This window comes from Alligator mississippiensis, chromosome 4 (assembly GCF_030867095.1).
Source record: "Alligator mississippiensis isolate rAllMis1 chromosome 4, rAllMis1, whole genome shotgun sequence".
NCBI classification, from domain to species: domain Eukaryota; kingdom Metazoa; phylum Chordata; order Crocodylia; family Alligatoridae; genus Alligator; species Alligator mississippiensis.
This window is the reverse complement of record NC_081827.1, coordinates 24,821,843-24,836,039: the sequence shown is the minus strand read 5'-3', so window position 1 is coordinate 24,836,039 and position 14,197 is coordinate 24,821,843. Positions and strand designations below refer to the sequence as shown.

The 14,197-nt window shown below is 40.9% G+C and overlaps 1 protein-coding gene across 2 annotated transcripts in view; it reads left to right on the top strand.

Moving 5' to 3' along the window:
- The window catches only part of RELN (reelin), a 557,181-nt gene that overhangs the window by 299,423 nt on the left and 243,561 nt on the right, over positions 1-14,197 (top strand). The gene's annotated exons all lie outside the window — the stretch shown is intronic.

Here is a 14,197-nt window from a genome sequence, read left to right as displayed (position 1 = left end):
CTAGCTCCCCCTGGCTGCAGTTCTGGGAGGAGCCAGGCAGGGTTATTTTGCCCCAAGTGGCACAGTTTTGCTCCACACCAAAGTGCATATCTGAGCACGTGCGCTGAGGCAAAAAGCCCCGGCTCAAATTTGCACTGCATCTATTTGAGCTGCTGCAAGCATATGTACTTGCATGTGTGGACGCGCCCAAAGCATTTATAGGCTAGATCATGATTATAACAAGATTTTGTCCCAACCAGCTTGGTTAATAAAAATCAACTGCATTTAAACTTTGTATAGTTATTAAATTGAGCCATTTAGCAAGTATACATTAGGCTGAAGGTCATCATTGAGCAAGACTACAAAAATGGTACTTTTGTTAAATGTTCAGCCAGCCAAAAAACCCAACACTTCATATTGGGTATACTGTGCTAATGGATATGAACACTTGTGCTTTCTTGTCCCTTTCCTCACACAGTGGTCAGGTGTAGGGAGGAATCAAGAGTGTGATGTAACTAAATATAAAAATAGTAGTATTTATTACAGTGGATTTTTTACAATGGATTGAACTTTCAATCTGAAGTATGATTCTATCTGATTATAACATTTTTAAGGTTCCTAATTTTTTCTCCTGAGCTGTTATTTGGTAAAGCGAGAAAGGAACCTAAGACATCTCACCATTTTAGCAGGAAAGTCCTTAGTAAAAATATATTGGTTATAAATTACATTTAATGTGAAAGAGCAAGACAGGTCAGTAACATCATCTGGCACACTTCATGTACCATTAGCGGAAATGTTGGATGTTGTTTATTGATTTTCCTGAATTATATGAGGGAAGCCTGCTCAGGTACCTAAATTGAAACCAGCATTAAAAGTGAATGCCTTATATGAAAGACATTTTAATGGAGTTGCAGTAAAATGATTTGTATGGTTTGATGGTTAGTCCAAGGTTACAGTGAAATAGCGTGTTGATTACTCTTATATCAGTGCTTCTCTACCATTGATGAGAATTCAACTATATGGGTTAGAGCTTTAGGAAAACAGCAAAATACAAAACAGGGACAAATCCTAACATGCTTCTTTGGGGTACAGTATGCAATCACTCCTTTGTAGGAAAATGACTATTTTGGAATCAAGAACGCATAGTATTTTTATATAAATACTTTTCAGATAATAAATACCATATTACTGGCAGACAGATTTTAATCCTCCTTGTATCAGTATATTAAGGTAACACTTTTGTATCATTAAAATAATCAGTTTTTATTAGACCATAGATGCTTTTGTTAATATAGCTTATTCCCACTTTGAAATAATGAGCCATAGATTTTAAAAAATAATTTTTTATAAAAATCGTATCTTAAAAATGTGCTGGAATAAGGAATCCAATCCCTAAACTAGACGAGAAGTAAACTTATTGCCCAAAAATGGATATGGGAAGGTGTTGTAGGCACACTAGATTTTGGGGATATAACCAATTTAGAATATATGTATACGCTCATTCCATTCTAAAGAGCCATTTACACTTACTTTGTCAAACACTCACCTGCTGAGTCTCATCCAAAATATATAAAGTGTTAAACCTATTTTTGATTTGTGTTTTAAAAATGAACATTGCACGTAGACATTACAGATTATTTCTCTAAACCAGGGCTACCCATCTAGTGGCCTTCAGGCTACATGCAGCTCTCAGGCAATTAAGTTGTAGCCCATGGGTCCCTGTCCAGTCTAGGTTCCCCCTCCAGGTTCCAGCTGTTGCTTCTTGCCCTCGCCCCAGAGGGCAGGGCAATGCAGTGCGCTATGTAGGGAGCTTAGGGTGAATCTAAGGCCACGTGCAAATCACACCCACATGGTTCAGCAATGGGGAGGGCAAACGCTACAGTGGTGGAGGGTCATGCAGTGCAGCATTCTGCTGGGGTCATGTGGGTGCATTGTGCAGTGGGAGAGTGTGGGGAGTGTCCACGCATATCCTGGCGGCCCATGCCTCTCCCAGGGGCTTAGAAGTTGGACAGCCTAGATCTCAACTAACATATGGGTGAGCTAAGGGATTCTCCTGTTCAGCATGTGATTTTGCAGCAGGTTGTTGGCTGTGTGTGTATGGGGGTATAATAAAAGAGACTGGAATTTCATTTTTATGAATCAGTGTCTCCAACAGCATAGGCACAAATCCTGTTTAATATTCTTATTTCAAATGCATATTGTTGTGTTCCTGACCACTTAAGAAAGGTAATAACCACAGAGAGTTAAAAAGTTCCCTTCCCAAGCTCTAAGGCAAACTATCTTGCTAAATTTATGGTTATAAACTCCAGCAAGATCGTTTCAGGCTGGACATAAGGAAGAATTTCTTCACTGTCCGAGCCCCCAAGGTCTGGAATAGCCTGCCACCGGAGGTGGTTCATGCACCTACATTGAACGCCTTAAAGAGAAATTTGGATGCTTGTCTTGCTGCGATCCTATGACCCCAGATGACTTCCTGCCCCTTGGGCAGGGGGCTGAACTCGATGATCTTCCGAGGTCCCTTCCAGCCCTAATGTCTATGAGATCTATGAAATCTATGGAATTTGATACTGGAGCAGAGCTCTAAAAGAGGAGCAATAAATTATACTGTCAAACTTGTAGCATTATTAAGCCAAATCCTTTGTCACCTTAAAAACCTAAATGTCACTTAGGTAGCTGCAAAAGTGCCTATTTTGGCACTTTTGTGGTTTTACATGCTGTTTCCAAAAGGGACAAAAGAGGCTCACCCTGGTACAGACATAAATGCTTCAACTAAATTAGGCACCTTCTACCTTTTATCCTAGTGGTTAGAATACTTTCCCATGGAATAGAAGACCCAGATTCCAGTGAGGTGTTTTGAATTTGCATCTACCGTTTCCTAGAAAAGTGCCCTAACCTCCAGGCAATGGGCAACGGCTATGCATTGGACAGAGCACCTTCTAGCCTTTGTATTAAAGCTGACCCAGTGGACCACCAAGAAGGGAAGATATGTGAGGCTAGGAGAAAAGCAAGCCCGAGTGTGGCTCAGGTGAGAGCTATTTTGGTACCATCCTACTCAGAGCAAGAGAAACCCTAGAAAATAATTTAAATTTGTTTTCGAGCAGCTTTGCTCTGCTTAGGACAGAATTAAGCCAACTGTGGATCTGGCCTACTGGTTCCAAAGGAATAAAATTCGTTCTTCCACAGGTTGCCCTGAAGGAAAATCTTAAGATCTCAAGGGCTAGAGCATGGATCTGTAGGGAGCCCTGCAGGCTGTAGCCTTACATGCTAGATCAGGGATGGGCAAAATATAGCTCACAGGCCAGATCCAACCTGCCCAGCTGAGCACACCCTGCCATGGCGTTCCTGGGCTGGTCTCCTCCTGCCTGCTCCATCCAGTGCTCCCAGCACTGTGTGCAGAGCTGGATAGGATCAAATGTCCATCTACCCCTTCCCCCTTCTTCTCCTCTGGTCTGCACCAGCTCACTGAAACTGGTTAAGTGGCCATCCAGCCCAAATAATTGCCTACCTCTTTGCTACATCAAGTGCTCAGGGTGGTCTGGGACCTGATCAAGGTGTGGGGGCCAGGCAGTATAGCTGGGAGCCTCCAGAGCCTGATCCTCACCAGGCAGGGTCCAGGTGGAAGGGGTGCAGGGCCCCGGGGCCTGGTCCTGGCATGCAGAAGCAAGGAACCAAAATTGTGAGTAGCACTGGTTTAGAGTACAAAACTTGTAAGGATTCATCTAAGAAACTGCACAGCAGACAAAGGCTCTTATTTGGATTAGGTTGCCATCTAAGGATTTTTTTTAATGTTTCTTCTCCAATTAAGGACTCTTTCCCTTTGCATTAAATTTAATCTACCCTGTCAGGTTTTCCATATACACCTACAGAGTTCAGCAGAGATGTGCTATGGTTAAAGTCTCTGGTGATGGATTGTCCTTGACTTCATATCTTTTTTAAATTAGTGGGAGAAGCTCTGTTACGTGCGTATCTAGGAGGCAATGAGAATTTTGGCACTGTGCCTAGTACCCAATTGCCTGCTTTACATATTTACAGAGCAGTTCATAGCAGAAGATGTTATTTGAACTCCTAAGGGAGTTGAACAGCAAATAGTAAAAACTGGGTTCAAAAAGGGATTAGACAAATGTATGGAGGGTAGATCCATTAGGGCCTATTAACCACAACCATCAAAGATATAACCTCAGGCTCAGGACATCTCTTTAACCTGTGATTGCTAGTAACCAGGATGGTTAGGCAGGGGATGGATCACTCTACGCATGCCCTGCTTTTTATATATTCTTCCTCAAAAACATCCACCAAATGCCACTGTCAAGTACAGTGTACTGAGCCAGGTGAACATTTGGTCACGTTTTTATCTTCTCTTTCATACTGTCCCTAAATTATATAGGAAAAAACAAAACAAAAAAAGGGAAAAAAAAGTAATATGCAGCTTCAGAGCTTTGTTATGTGACATTATTGTTTCTGAGTTTTTGTACAATGTAACTAATACAAAAGTAGAACTGCCTGGGGATAAGTATTTTGAGTCAAAATTATCAGTCCTACCTTATATATATTTTTGGACTTTAAAAGACCTGATGTTGGTCTCTTTCAATGCCATATACAATTGCTGCATATTTTGTCCACTTCTTGTTTCCAAGAATAGGTAGAAGTAACAGTAGGAGGGTAGGGAATACAATATTCAAGAAAAATCATTTCTTATAGAGGGGGCTCAGCCAAATGCATCTGATGGTAAATTATGCCATCTTTGAATGTCTTATTGTAAGGTACTCGAAAGAGGCAGCAAATCTAGCGTTGTTAATTTAGTTAAATTAGGTAAGATTTTCACCTCTGAGTATTTGAATCCCTCAGGGGATAATCGGCAGGGAAAATTAATTAAAGTCTCACTAGGGTATTGCCTCTGTGTATGTCAGATTTATACTAAAACCAGATTACACTACTGTTGGCCTCAGACTTCCTTAGAGCATTGATTGGAAGCTTGTGTTTCAGAGAGATAAAGCAGGATGTCATCTGTGAAGAGAGCAATTTCTTGCTCTTTATCATGGAGTGTGATGGCTTGAACCTCAAGACAGTCTTTTGAAAGCTATTGCAAATGCTTCAATTGAGAGAGTAAATAGAAGAGAAGCCTTGTCCTGGTCTTTAAGGACAATATCTCTAATGGAGAGCTGCTCAAAGAAAAGGACTAGGAAAATTATAGGACAATCAATGGAGGCTATACATTTACATCTGAAAAGTCAGATGGAGGCCAAGAGAACCCTAGTACATTCCTTTTTTTGTATCTAGTAACAGATGCCTGCTTTTATTTTTCTAGTTAATGCAATGAATGATTAGTGTTTCCTTAATATTATGATTTGTATTTCTCCAAAATAAAGCTGCATCAGAGAATGTGAATCAGTAGCGACCAAAATTAGCTAGTTCATAGAATCCTAGAAAGTTAGGGTTGGAAGGGACCTCAGTAGGTCATTCAACCCCCTGGTCAAAGCAGGACCATCCCCAACTAGATCATCCCAGCCAAAGCTTTGTCTAGACAGGTTTTGAAAACCTCCAAGGATGGCGTTTCCATCACCTCTCTGGGTAACCTGTTCTGGTGTTGTACTACCCTCCTAGTGAAAAAATTCTTCCTCATATCTAATCTAAACTTCCCTTGCTGCAACTTGAGATCATTGCTCCTTGTCCTGTCATCTGCCATCACTGAGAATAGTCTAGCTCCATCCTTTTCTGACCGCCCCCTTCAAGTAGTTGAAGGCTGCTATTAAGTCCCCTCTCAGTCTCCTCTTCTCTAGACTAAATAAGCCCAGTTCCCTCAGTCTTTCCTCCTAAGTCATGTGCCTCAGCCCGCTCACCATTTTGTCACCTTTCACTGGACTCTCTCCAATTTGTCCACATCCTTTCTGTAGTGGGTGGCCCAAAACTGAACACAGTATTCCAGATGTGGCCTCACTAGTGCTAAATAGAGGAGAAGAATCCCTTCCCTTGACCTACTGGCAACACACATACCAATGCAGCCCAGTATGCCATTAGCCTTCTTGGCAACAAGGGCAGACTATTTGTCTAGGTCACTTTGAATTCTAGTCCTACCCTCCAGTGTATCTACTATTCCCCCCAGCTTGGTGTCATGTGCAAATTTGCTGAGGGTGCACTCTGTGCCATCTTCCAGGTCATTGATGAAGACATTGAACAAAACCAGCCCCAGGACCAACCTTTGGGGCACTCCACTTGATGATGACTGCCAACTAGACATCGAGCCATTGATTACTACCCTCTGAGCCCAATGCTCCAACCAGTTTTCTATCCACATTACAGTCCATTCATCCAGCACTTGCTTCCTTAGCTTGCTGGGCAGAATGTTGTGGAAAACCATATCAAAAGCCTTGCTAAAATCAAGGTACACTATATCCACCAGTCTTCCCGCACCCATTCACCTCATCATAGAAGGCCACTGCGTTGGTCAGGGATGACTTGCCCCTGGTGCTTAGAAATGGATTCCTTGAGGATTCCATGATTTTTCTAGGGACTGAAGTGAGGCTGACTGGACTGTAGTTCCCTGGATCCTCCTTTTTCCCTTTGTTAAATACAGGCACTATGTTTGCCCTTTTCCAATCATCCAGGACCTCTTCTGATCTCCATGAGTTTTCAGAGATGATGGCCAATGGCTCTGCAATCACATCAGTCAACTCCCTCAGCACCCTTGTGTGCATCCTATCTGGCCCCATGGACTTGTATATGTCTAGCTTTTCTAAGTACTCCCTAACCTGTTCTTTCAACACTGAGTGCTGCTCACCTCCTCCCCAAACTGTGCTGCCCGGTGTGGTAGTCTGGGAGCTGACATTGCCTGTGAAGACTGAGTGAAAAAGGCATTGAGCACCTCCACCATTTCTGCATCCTCTGTCACAAGGTTGCCTCCCCCATTCAGTAAGGGATCCACACTTTCCCTGATCCTCCTCATGCTACCAACATACTTGTAGAAACCCTTCTTGTTACCCTTCAAATCCCTTGCTAGCTGCAACTCCAGTTGCACTTTGGCCTTCCTGACTTCATTCCTGCATGCCTGAGCAATGCTCTTATATTCTTCCGTAGTTATTTGTCCAAGTTTCCACTTCATATAAGCTTCCTTTTTGTGATGTAGTTGACTGAAGAGTTCCCTGCTAAGCCAAGCTGGTCTTCTGCCATATTTGCTAGTCTTCCTGTGCATCAGGAAGGCTTGTTCCTGCACTCTCATTAAGGCATCTTTAAAGTACAGGCAGCTCTCCTGGACTCCTCTCTCCCTCAGATTGGCTTCCCAGGGGCTCCTGCCCATGAGTCCCCTGAGTGAGTCAAAGTCTGCTTTTCTGAAGTCCAGGGTCCTTACTCTGCTGCTCTGCTACTTTGATGGATCCTTCCTTTCCTCAGGATCCTGAACTCAATCATCTTGTGGTCACCACTGCCCAAGTTGCCATCCACTACTACATTCCCCACCAGTTCTTCCCTGTTTGTGAGCAGCAGGTTAAGCTGATTAATACTTTTTCCTGTTTTTTCCCTACTCCAAATTGATACTGGCTGAAGATATACCATCTTTCAGTTTAATCTTTTCCCCCTCCAGTTATAATTTTATACTAGCTTTCAAAACAGAATGAGACAGTTTATCAGGTCAAAAGATAAAGTAATGTATTGGATGGACTAGGCTTCTGGGGAAAAATGTAAACTCAATTAAAAAGCTGTCTTCCTATGAATATTTCCCTTATAAAATATGCCAACAGCTTCTTATTAAGGGTAGTGTTACTTCAGCAAGTTACTACGAGGTAAGATAGGCTGTGAATTTAGAGTGCCTTAGCTTTGTGACAATTGTCTGTGTATATACTCTGGGATAAATGTAAGATAGGTTACCTCACCTTCATTGAGGCACAAACTACCTCATGCTTGCTTCAGGAGGTGTTATAAGTCCATAACCATATTTACTCCATGGTAACTTGCTTATCTAACCAGACCTTAATTATGTTAATAAACTCAGGGAACTACCACAAACACAGGGAACTGGTGGGAAGTCTACCAGGGAAAAAAGTTCAAGAGAGCTGGCTGTACATTAAAGAGGCCCTTTTAAAGGTGCAGGAGCAAGCTGTTCTGACACAACCGAAGAATGGGAAGAGAAGCAGGAGACCCGCTTAGCTAGGTAATGATCTGTCTAGTGAGCTGAAACTCAAATAGGAATCTGACAAAAAGTGGAAACTTGGCTCTACTACAAGGGAAGAGTTTAAGTGTATTGCATGGGTGTGAAGGAAGAAAACTAGGAAGGCCAAGCCATGTTTTGAGATGCAACTGGCAAGGGACATAAAAAACAATAAAAAGGTATATACAAGTACATCAGGAGTAAGAGGAAGACCAAAGAAACCATAGGTCCATTATGGAATGCAGAAGGCAATCTACTTACAGATGGTACAGAGAAAGCTGAAACATTTAATGCCAATCTGCATAATAAGGTCAACTATCAGATGGTGAGTGGAGTTGGCAGAAAAAATAAAGGAAACAAACAGCCTAGAGTAGTGGAAGAACTGGTTTGGGATTACTTAGATAAACTAAATGCTTTCAAGTCAGCAGGGCTCGATGGGCTATACCCTGAGGTACTGAAGAAATTGGCTGAAGTAATTTCCAAGCCTTTGGCTATCCTCTTTGAGAATTCATGGAGGTCAGGTGAGGTCCCAGATGACTGGGAAAGGGTAAATGTATTGTCCATTGTGAAGATAGGGAAAAAGGAAGATCTGGGGAATTACAGATCAGTCATCCTCAGTATCCAGAAAGGTAGGTCCTCAACAAAGCACTTTGAGGAGAACAAGGTGATCAGGAACAGCCAGCATGGATTCACAAAGAGCAAGTCATGTCTGACCAGCTTGATTTCCTGCTATCAAAAATTAAGATGTCTTTAAAATATTACAAGAAATATTCCATATCAACCAGAATATATATTCTGTGAAATCTGGTATATATAACAAATTAAGAAGAAAGTTCCTTAGTAATATTTGAAGCTGGACTTAATTTTGAGTCTGTGAAAACTGTTTTTTTTAATACTTTCTTCAACCTGTTGCTCACAGTGATTACTATACTTATAAGTGCAAATATTTCTATAGGATAAGCTAATTCAACGTTAGTCAATAATAGTTTATGAAACATATTTTCAGGGTTTGGAGAAGAGGATTTGAAAGCCAAATAAAAGGAATACTTAAAACAGTGATCATCTTAAAACCACAGTTTTAGTTAAAATCAGAACACACTCATGAGGATTTTCTCTCTTATTGTACTTTTAAATACATTTTACACAACTACATTTAATTGCATTTTACACAACATTTTATGAAATATGTGTCATAAAAAGGTATGTGATATGGTAAGTAAATTCTGGTAAAGAAAGAAAAATATAGTATCAGGAACCTGAATGAAAAGCTTGGTTGAAGATGTAAATAGAAAATAATTTCCAGTTGCCAGAGTAAGAAGCCAAATTTTGGAAATGAAATGTAAAGTGATGACTTTCAGAAAGTCATTGTTAGCCAGCAGAAATCACACCATGGAATTAGAGCTTCTGCAGTATTTCCCCTATCTGGCATAGGAGATTATCATTCTGTAAAGGTGGCAATTTGGAATCCGTGGATTTAAAAGTAACCATGATGCATGTTCTATTACATGGGTGCATGGCTACTATTAAACCAGGGTATTCTTGAACTAAAATATTAAATTTCCTGACTCACTTTAATAAATAATATTCAGTAGGTTTTAACTTGTCCTCTAGATTCTCTGCTGTGGAGGGCGGAAGGATTGAAGATTTATAGTACAACACCCTGCCCCTGCTGCTCTGCTTGAATCTGACAGACCATTTATTACCATCTCAGGGAGCAGTGTGAAGGACATATGCCCTTCTTCCAAAGATCTTGCCCTTGGTTTCTGTTTCTTCATTACTTGAATAAAAATCTCATTTATTTTTATACAAAATCAAAATATGCTTTTGTATTTATAGATGCAGAAATCAAAGTTACAGTCTTCAAAAAATGCTTTAAATAATCCTGACCAATGCTTTCCACTATTGTCTTTTAGTACTATTCATATAGTTGTAGTCCAAGAGCACAGTTATATACTCCCATGGAAGTCAAAACTTCAGGACTGTACTAAGAATAGCAAATACCTAATATTCCAGATGCTGCCATGTGGTTTAAGACATTAATCTGGTTAATGTAATAGGATTTAAAACCTGCAGATGCTGAGCACCCTCATTTCCCAGTAAAACCAAGAAGCCCTAGCAAAGAGTCTGGGTGAACAGCTGTGAAAGCCTACCCCAACCTTGCAATTGATCCAATAAAAGGTATCACCCACAAAAATACTTTTCCCTGTGGGTGAACGTCAGTTCCGTATAGGGCAGGTACTAGATCGGGAGTGGGCAAAATACAGCCCGCGAGCCAAATCTGGCCCACCGGGCCATTCTATCCAGCATGCGGGGCCCCTAAAAAATGTACTAAATTAATATTTATTCACAACCAGATGCCTATCAAAGCTGTCAGGAGCCAAAGGCAGTAGGACCCAAAGGGAGCCCTCAGCAGGCTTGAGCAACTCACCCCGCCCCATGCCCAGCCAGGTCCCTGCTTTCCTGTCCCACCCTGCTCCAGCACCACCTGGCTGTGGCTTCTGGCTGCATCACTGGACTGCAGTGCATGGAACCATGCTGGTACAGGGGGGAGAGGTGTGTGTGTGCATATGCAGGCTCAGGGGCAGAGTATGTGTGTGCAGGCTTGGGGGCAGAGTCTGTGTGTGTGCAGGTTCGAGGGCAGAGCGTGTAGGTGGTGGGTGCAGGCTCGGGGAAAAAGTATGTGTGTCTGTGTGCAGCCTTGGGGGCAGAGTGTGTGTGTGTGTTCATAGGGTGAGTCCCACACGCATACCCCACCATACACATGCACCCACACCCCACCTCGCACTGCCATACACAAGCCCCAGCCACCCTCCCCCCACATACAACCCCCCACAAACCCCGTACCCACCCACACCCCACATATCCACACCCACATGCTCCCTCACTCCACATGCCCACAGCCCCCCACAAACCTATACCCACCCGCACAACATATAAGAGTAAGACTTCATTTTAAGCTATGGTGTGATCACCTCTATGTATGTTATACAAACACATGTAAATCAAGACAAAAATATTTTTTAATCAAATTAATTAATGTTGTAGATGTTCACTTTTTAGAATATAATTTGGTATTTTTCTGGTTCCGAGGTGGCAAAACCTCTTGCTGAAAGGAGTACTTCTGGGGGCAAGGGGAGGGACTTCTGGTGGCGAAGCTCAGGAGTTAGGGGTGGGACTTCCAGTCCCAAGATGGTGACCAGGGGACTGAGCACCTATGAAGGGGCAGAGCTACCCATGTGGCCCTTGACATCTTGCCAAAACTCAGTAAGCGGTACTCCACCTGAAATAATTGCCTGCCCCTGCACTAGATCCAGGCAGCATTCATGTTTTGATGCATATTAATGTTAAGTGATGCACAGGCCTAGTGCTAACATGCTTCATAAAGATAGCTTTCACCCTACATCTTGCCAGTAAGGACCCTTTGGTTCTGTATGTTATAAGGATCTTGTTCATGTGATTTTGAGAACAGAATGTAAATGAAAATAGTAATGAAAGCACTGGTCAACCTCACATCTTTCTTACTGACTTTCCCAATATGTATTAGATTTCTCAGTTGTAATCCATGCTGTCTTGTTTATTAAAGCAAAATAACCTTTCTCGATTTCTTAGCAAGCCTTCTCTATGGCTGTTATACTACAGTAACGCATTGCACCATATCTGTCTTACACAGCTCTTTCCCAATGCTTCCATTCCTTTGGAAATGAGAAAATGCATTTTCTGAAGTGTCTCTTCCCTCTTTGCATTACTTTAGGAAAATGATATTTAGAAAATGTAAGCCTGTCCACTTACATATTTTTGCAGCAACATAGTTAGATTGGGGGGGGGGGGGGAGGGGGGTGTTTACTGTCCCACCTTGAAAGTTTTGAAGAATAGTTGAAACTGCACATACGTCTCTGGGTCTATATTGCTGGATATTTTTATTGTGCATACTATTTTTCCTTCTCACTTTTCTACCACGCTAATCTTCAGTATGCTGCTGTTTTGCTTGCCAGCCTCTTGCCAGCTTTGGTGGTTATAAACTAGCTGAAGTTCATTGGTTTTGAACTGAATTCCTCTGATATAAAATAAATGAGCGTGATTAAAGTTTGGAATTCCTAAATGCCACAAATGTAGGAACTAACAGCAGATGTCATTCAGTAAAGTGAACTCTCTCAGCAGATGGATATGAATTAAAAATGAATTTCTTTTCTTACTTCATTTGTTTTTAATATGATAGGGAAAATGCTGTGTCAGTGAAAATAACCATAGACATTGCTTTGTAGTCATTTTCGTTGGTGGCTGCCAATTCAAAGTACTTTGGGCATTAAAATATAAATTATTTTGAGCCTAGCTGCAGTAATATTCATACGAAACTGGTTGAACATGCTGAACATAATTATACTGGTTCATAATTTCATTTTTGTTTTCATATTAATGTTTTATTTTTTTGTTAAAAAGAAGACATCAGTCTAAGAGAAAGATATACTGGATAATTCCAGAGAGCCAGCAACTTGTAGGTGAAACACTGACCTCACTGAAATCATAGGAATGTGGGACTAGCAGAGACCCCTGGTCATCAAGTCCAGTTCTTTGTGAACCAGAAAACCAGACCAGATAAAACCCACTGATTTCAATGAAGTCTGGTTTCACCCTTTGACTTTTTCCCTTTTGCAATGCCACGTGAGCTAGGTCTTGGCATATAGTATGGAATTGACCCTTTGAGTTCTGTATGTCCAGGACTAGCCCTGAGCTGCCAGGCACTGCACTTAATGGCTTATTTTGAAATGTAAATTTATGTCCTGATTTTCAGAAGTGCCTCCTTAGCAGTTTTTAACATCAGTCCATTTTTTTAAGTGCCAAAATGCAGGGATGGGTGCCTTAACATTAGACACCTAAGTTTGCAAATACTGGCATTTTCTCTTCACCAGTTGGCATACCTGTATCTTATACTGTATCTGCCAACTGCCAGGCTCTAAATAGACTGGATCCTTCCTACATAAAACACAAGAAGAGTTTATGAAATTGTGTATGGATGTGTAAACTGTTATGATATAGCAGCGCTATCAGTATCACAGCAGAAGTGGTGCTGAACTGAGAGCTCCTTCTCTTCAGAATAGAGGTGGTCAACATCAGACACAGTCCAGCTTTGGAACTTGCATTTTGGCCTTGGTCCTATATACCCAAATCTTTGATTTTTACAACATCGAGTTACACCTGTGTATGTTATTGGATGTTGAGAGATGGTTGAGTTGTACAACTTGCATGTAGTTTGGGGAAGGTGGATCATTTTTTATTAATTCGATTGCTTGGCTGGTTGTTTATTATGTTATGTGAGATAAGGGGCTTTCCATTTCTGTTATGTTGATTGTTTCTATTTTGAATTATTAAATTTATTTTTTGTGACAGCATCTAGAGGTCCCTGCATATAAATAAAAAATATATAAATATATTTGCCTACCTTGCAGGAATGCCATAGGGCCCAATTAATTTATTTTTTAAATGTGTTTTGAGATTCTTCAATGAGAGCCAAATGTTTATTATTAATTGCAGGCTTTAGTGAGCATACATTATGATTTTGGACTTAATTCTTTTTGTGTATCCTTCAAAATACTTAATTAGTTTATGGCATCTTTATGGTTCCTAAAGCACATTTTCCTCTTACAGAGCTTAAGGAATTTTGTACATATCTTCCTAACATTTTCTATATTTTGTTTTGGGTATTAGCAGTCTTCTAACATTCTTCCTTTAAATAATAACATATGGATTACTCTGTAATATGTAGGTTTTGTTTCAACATTACACATGCGCTTTTTTGAAGTGGGGGTGTTATGTAATTTATTTTGGCTTCCCCTGGGAAATTTATAGCAGATTACAGTGCTTTGCTGTGATTTATCATTTCTACTTTATTTCTGACTCGTAAAGCATGCATTAGTTTGTGCTTACCTTCAGCAACAGATCACAAGGAATTTCATCATCAATCAAAGAATTTTAAAATATGGAAAAGTGGTAATCGTGACAAGGGCTTAGTCAGAAGCTACTGTTCTTGAAGGATAATTTATCACTTCATTGTGTTATAACATATATAATTTTATTGCTCTTCAC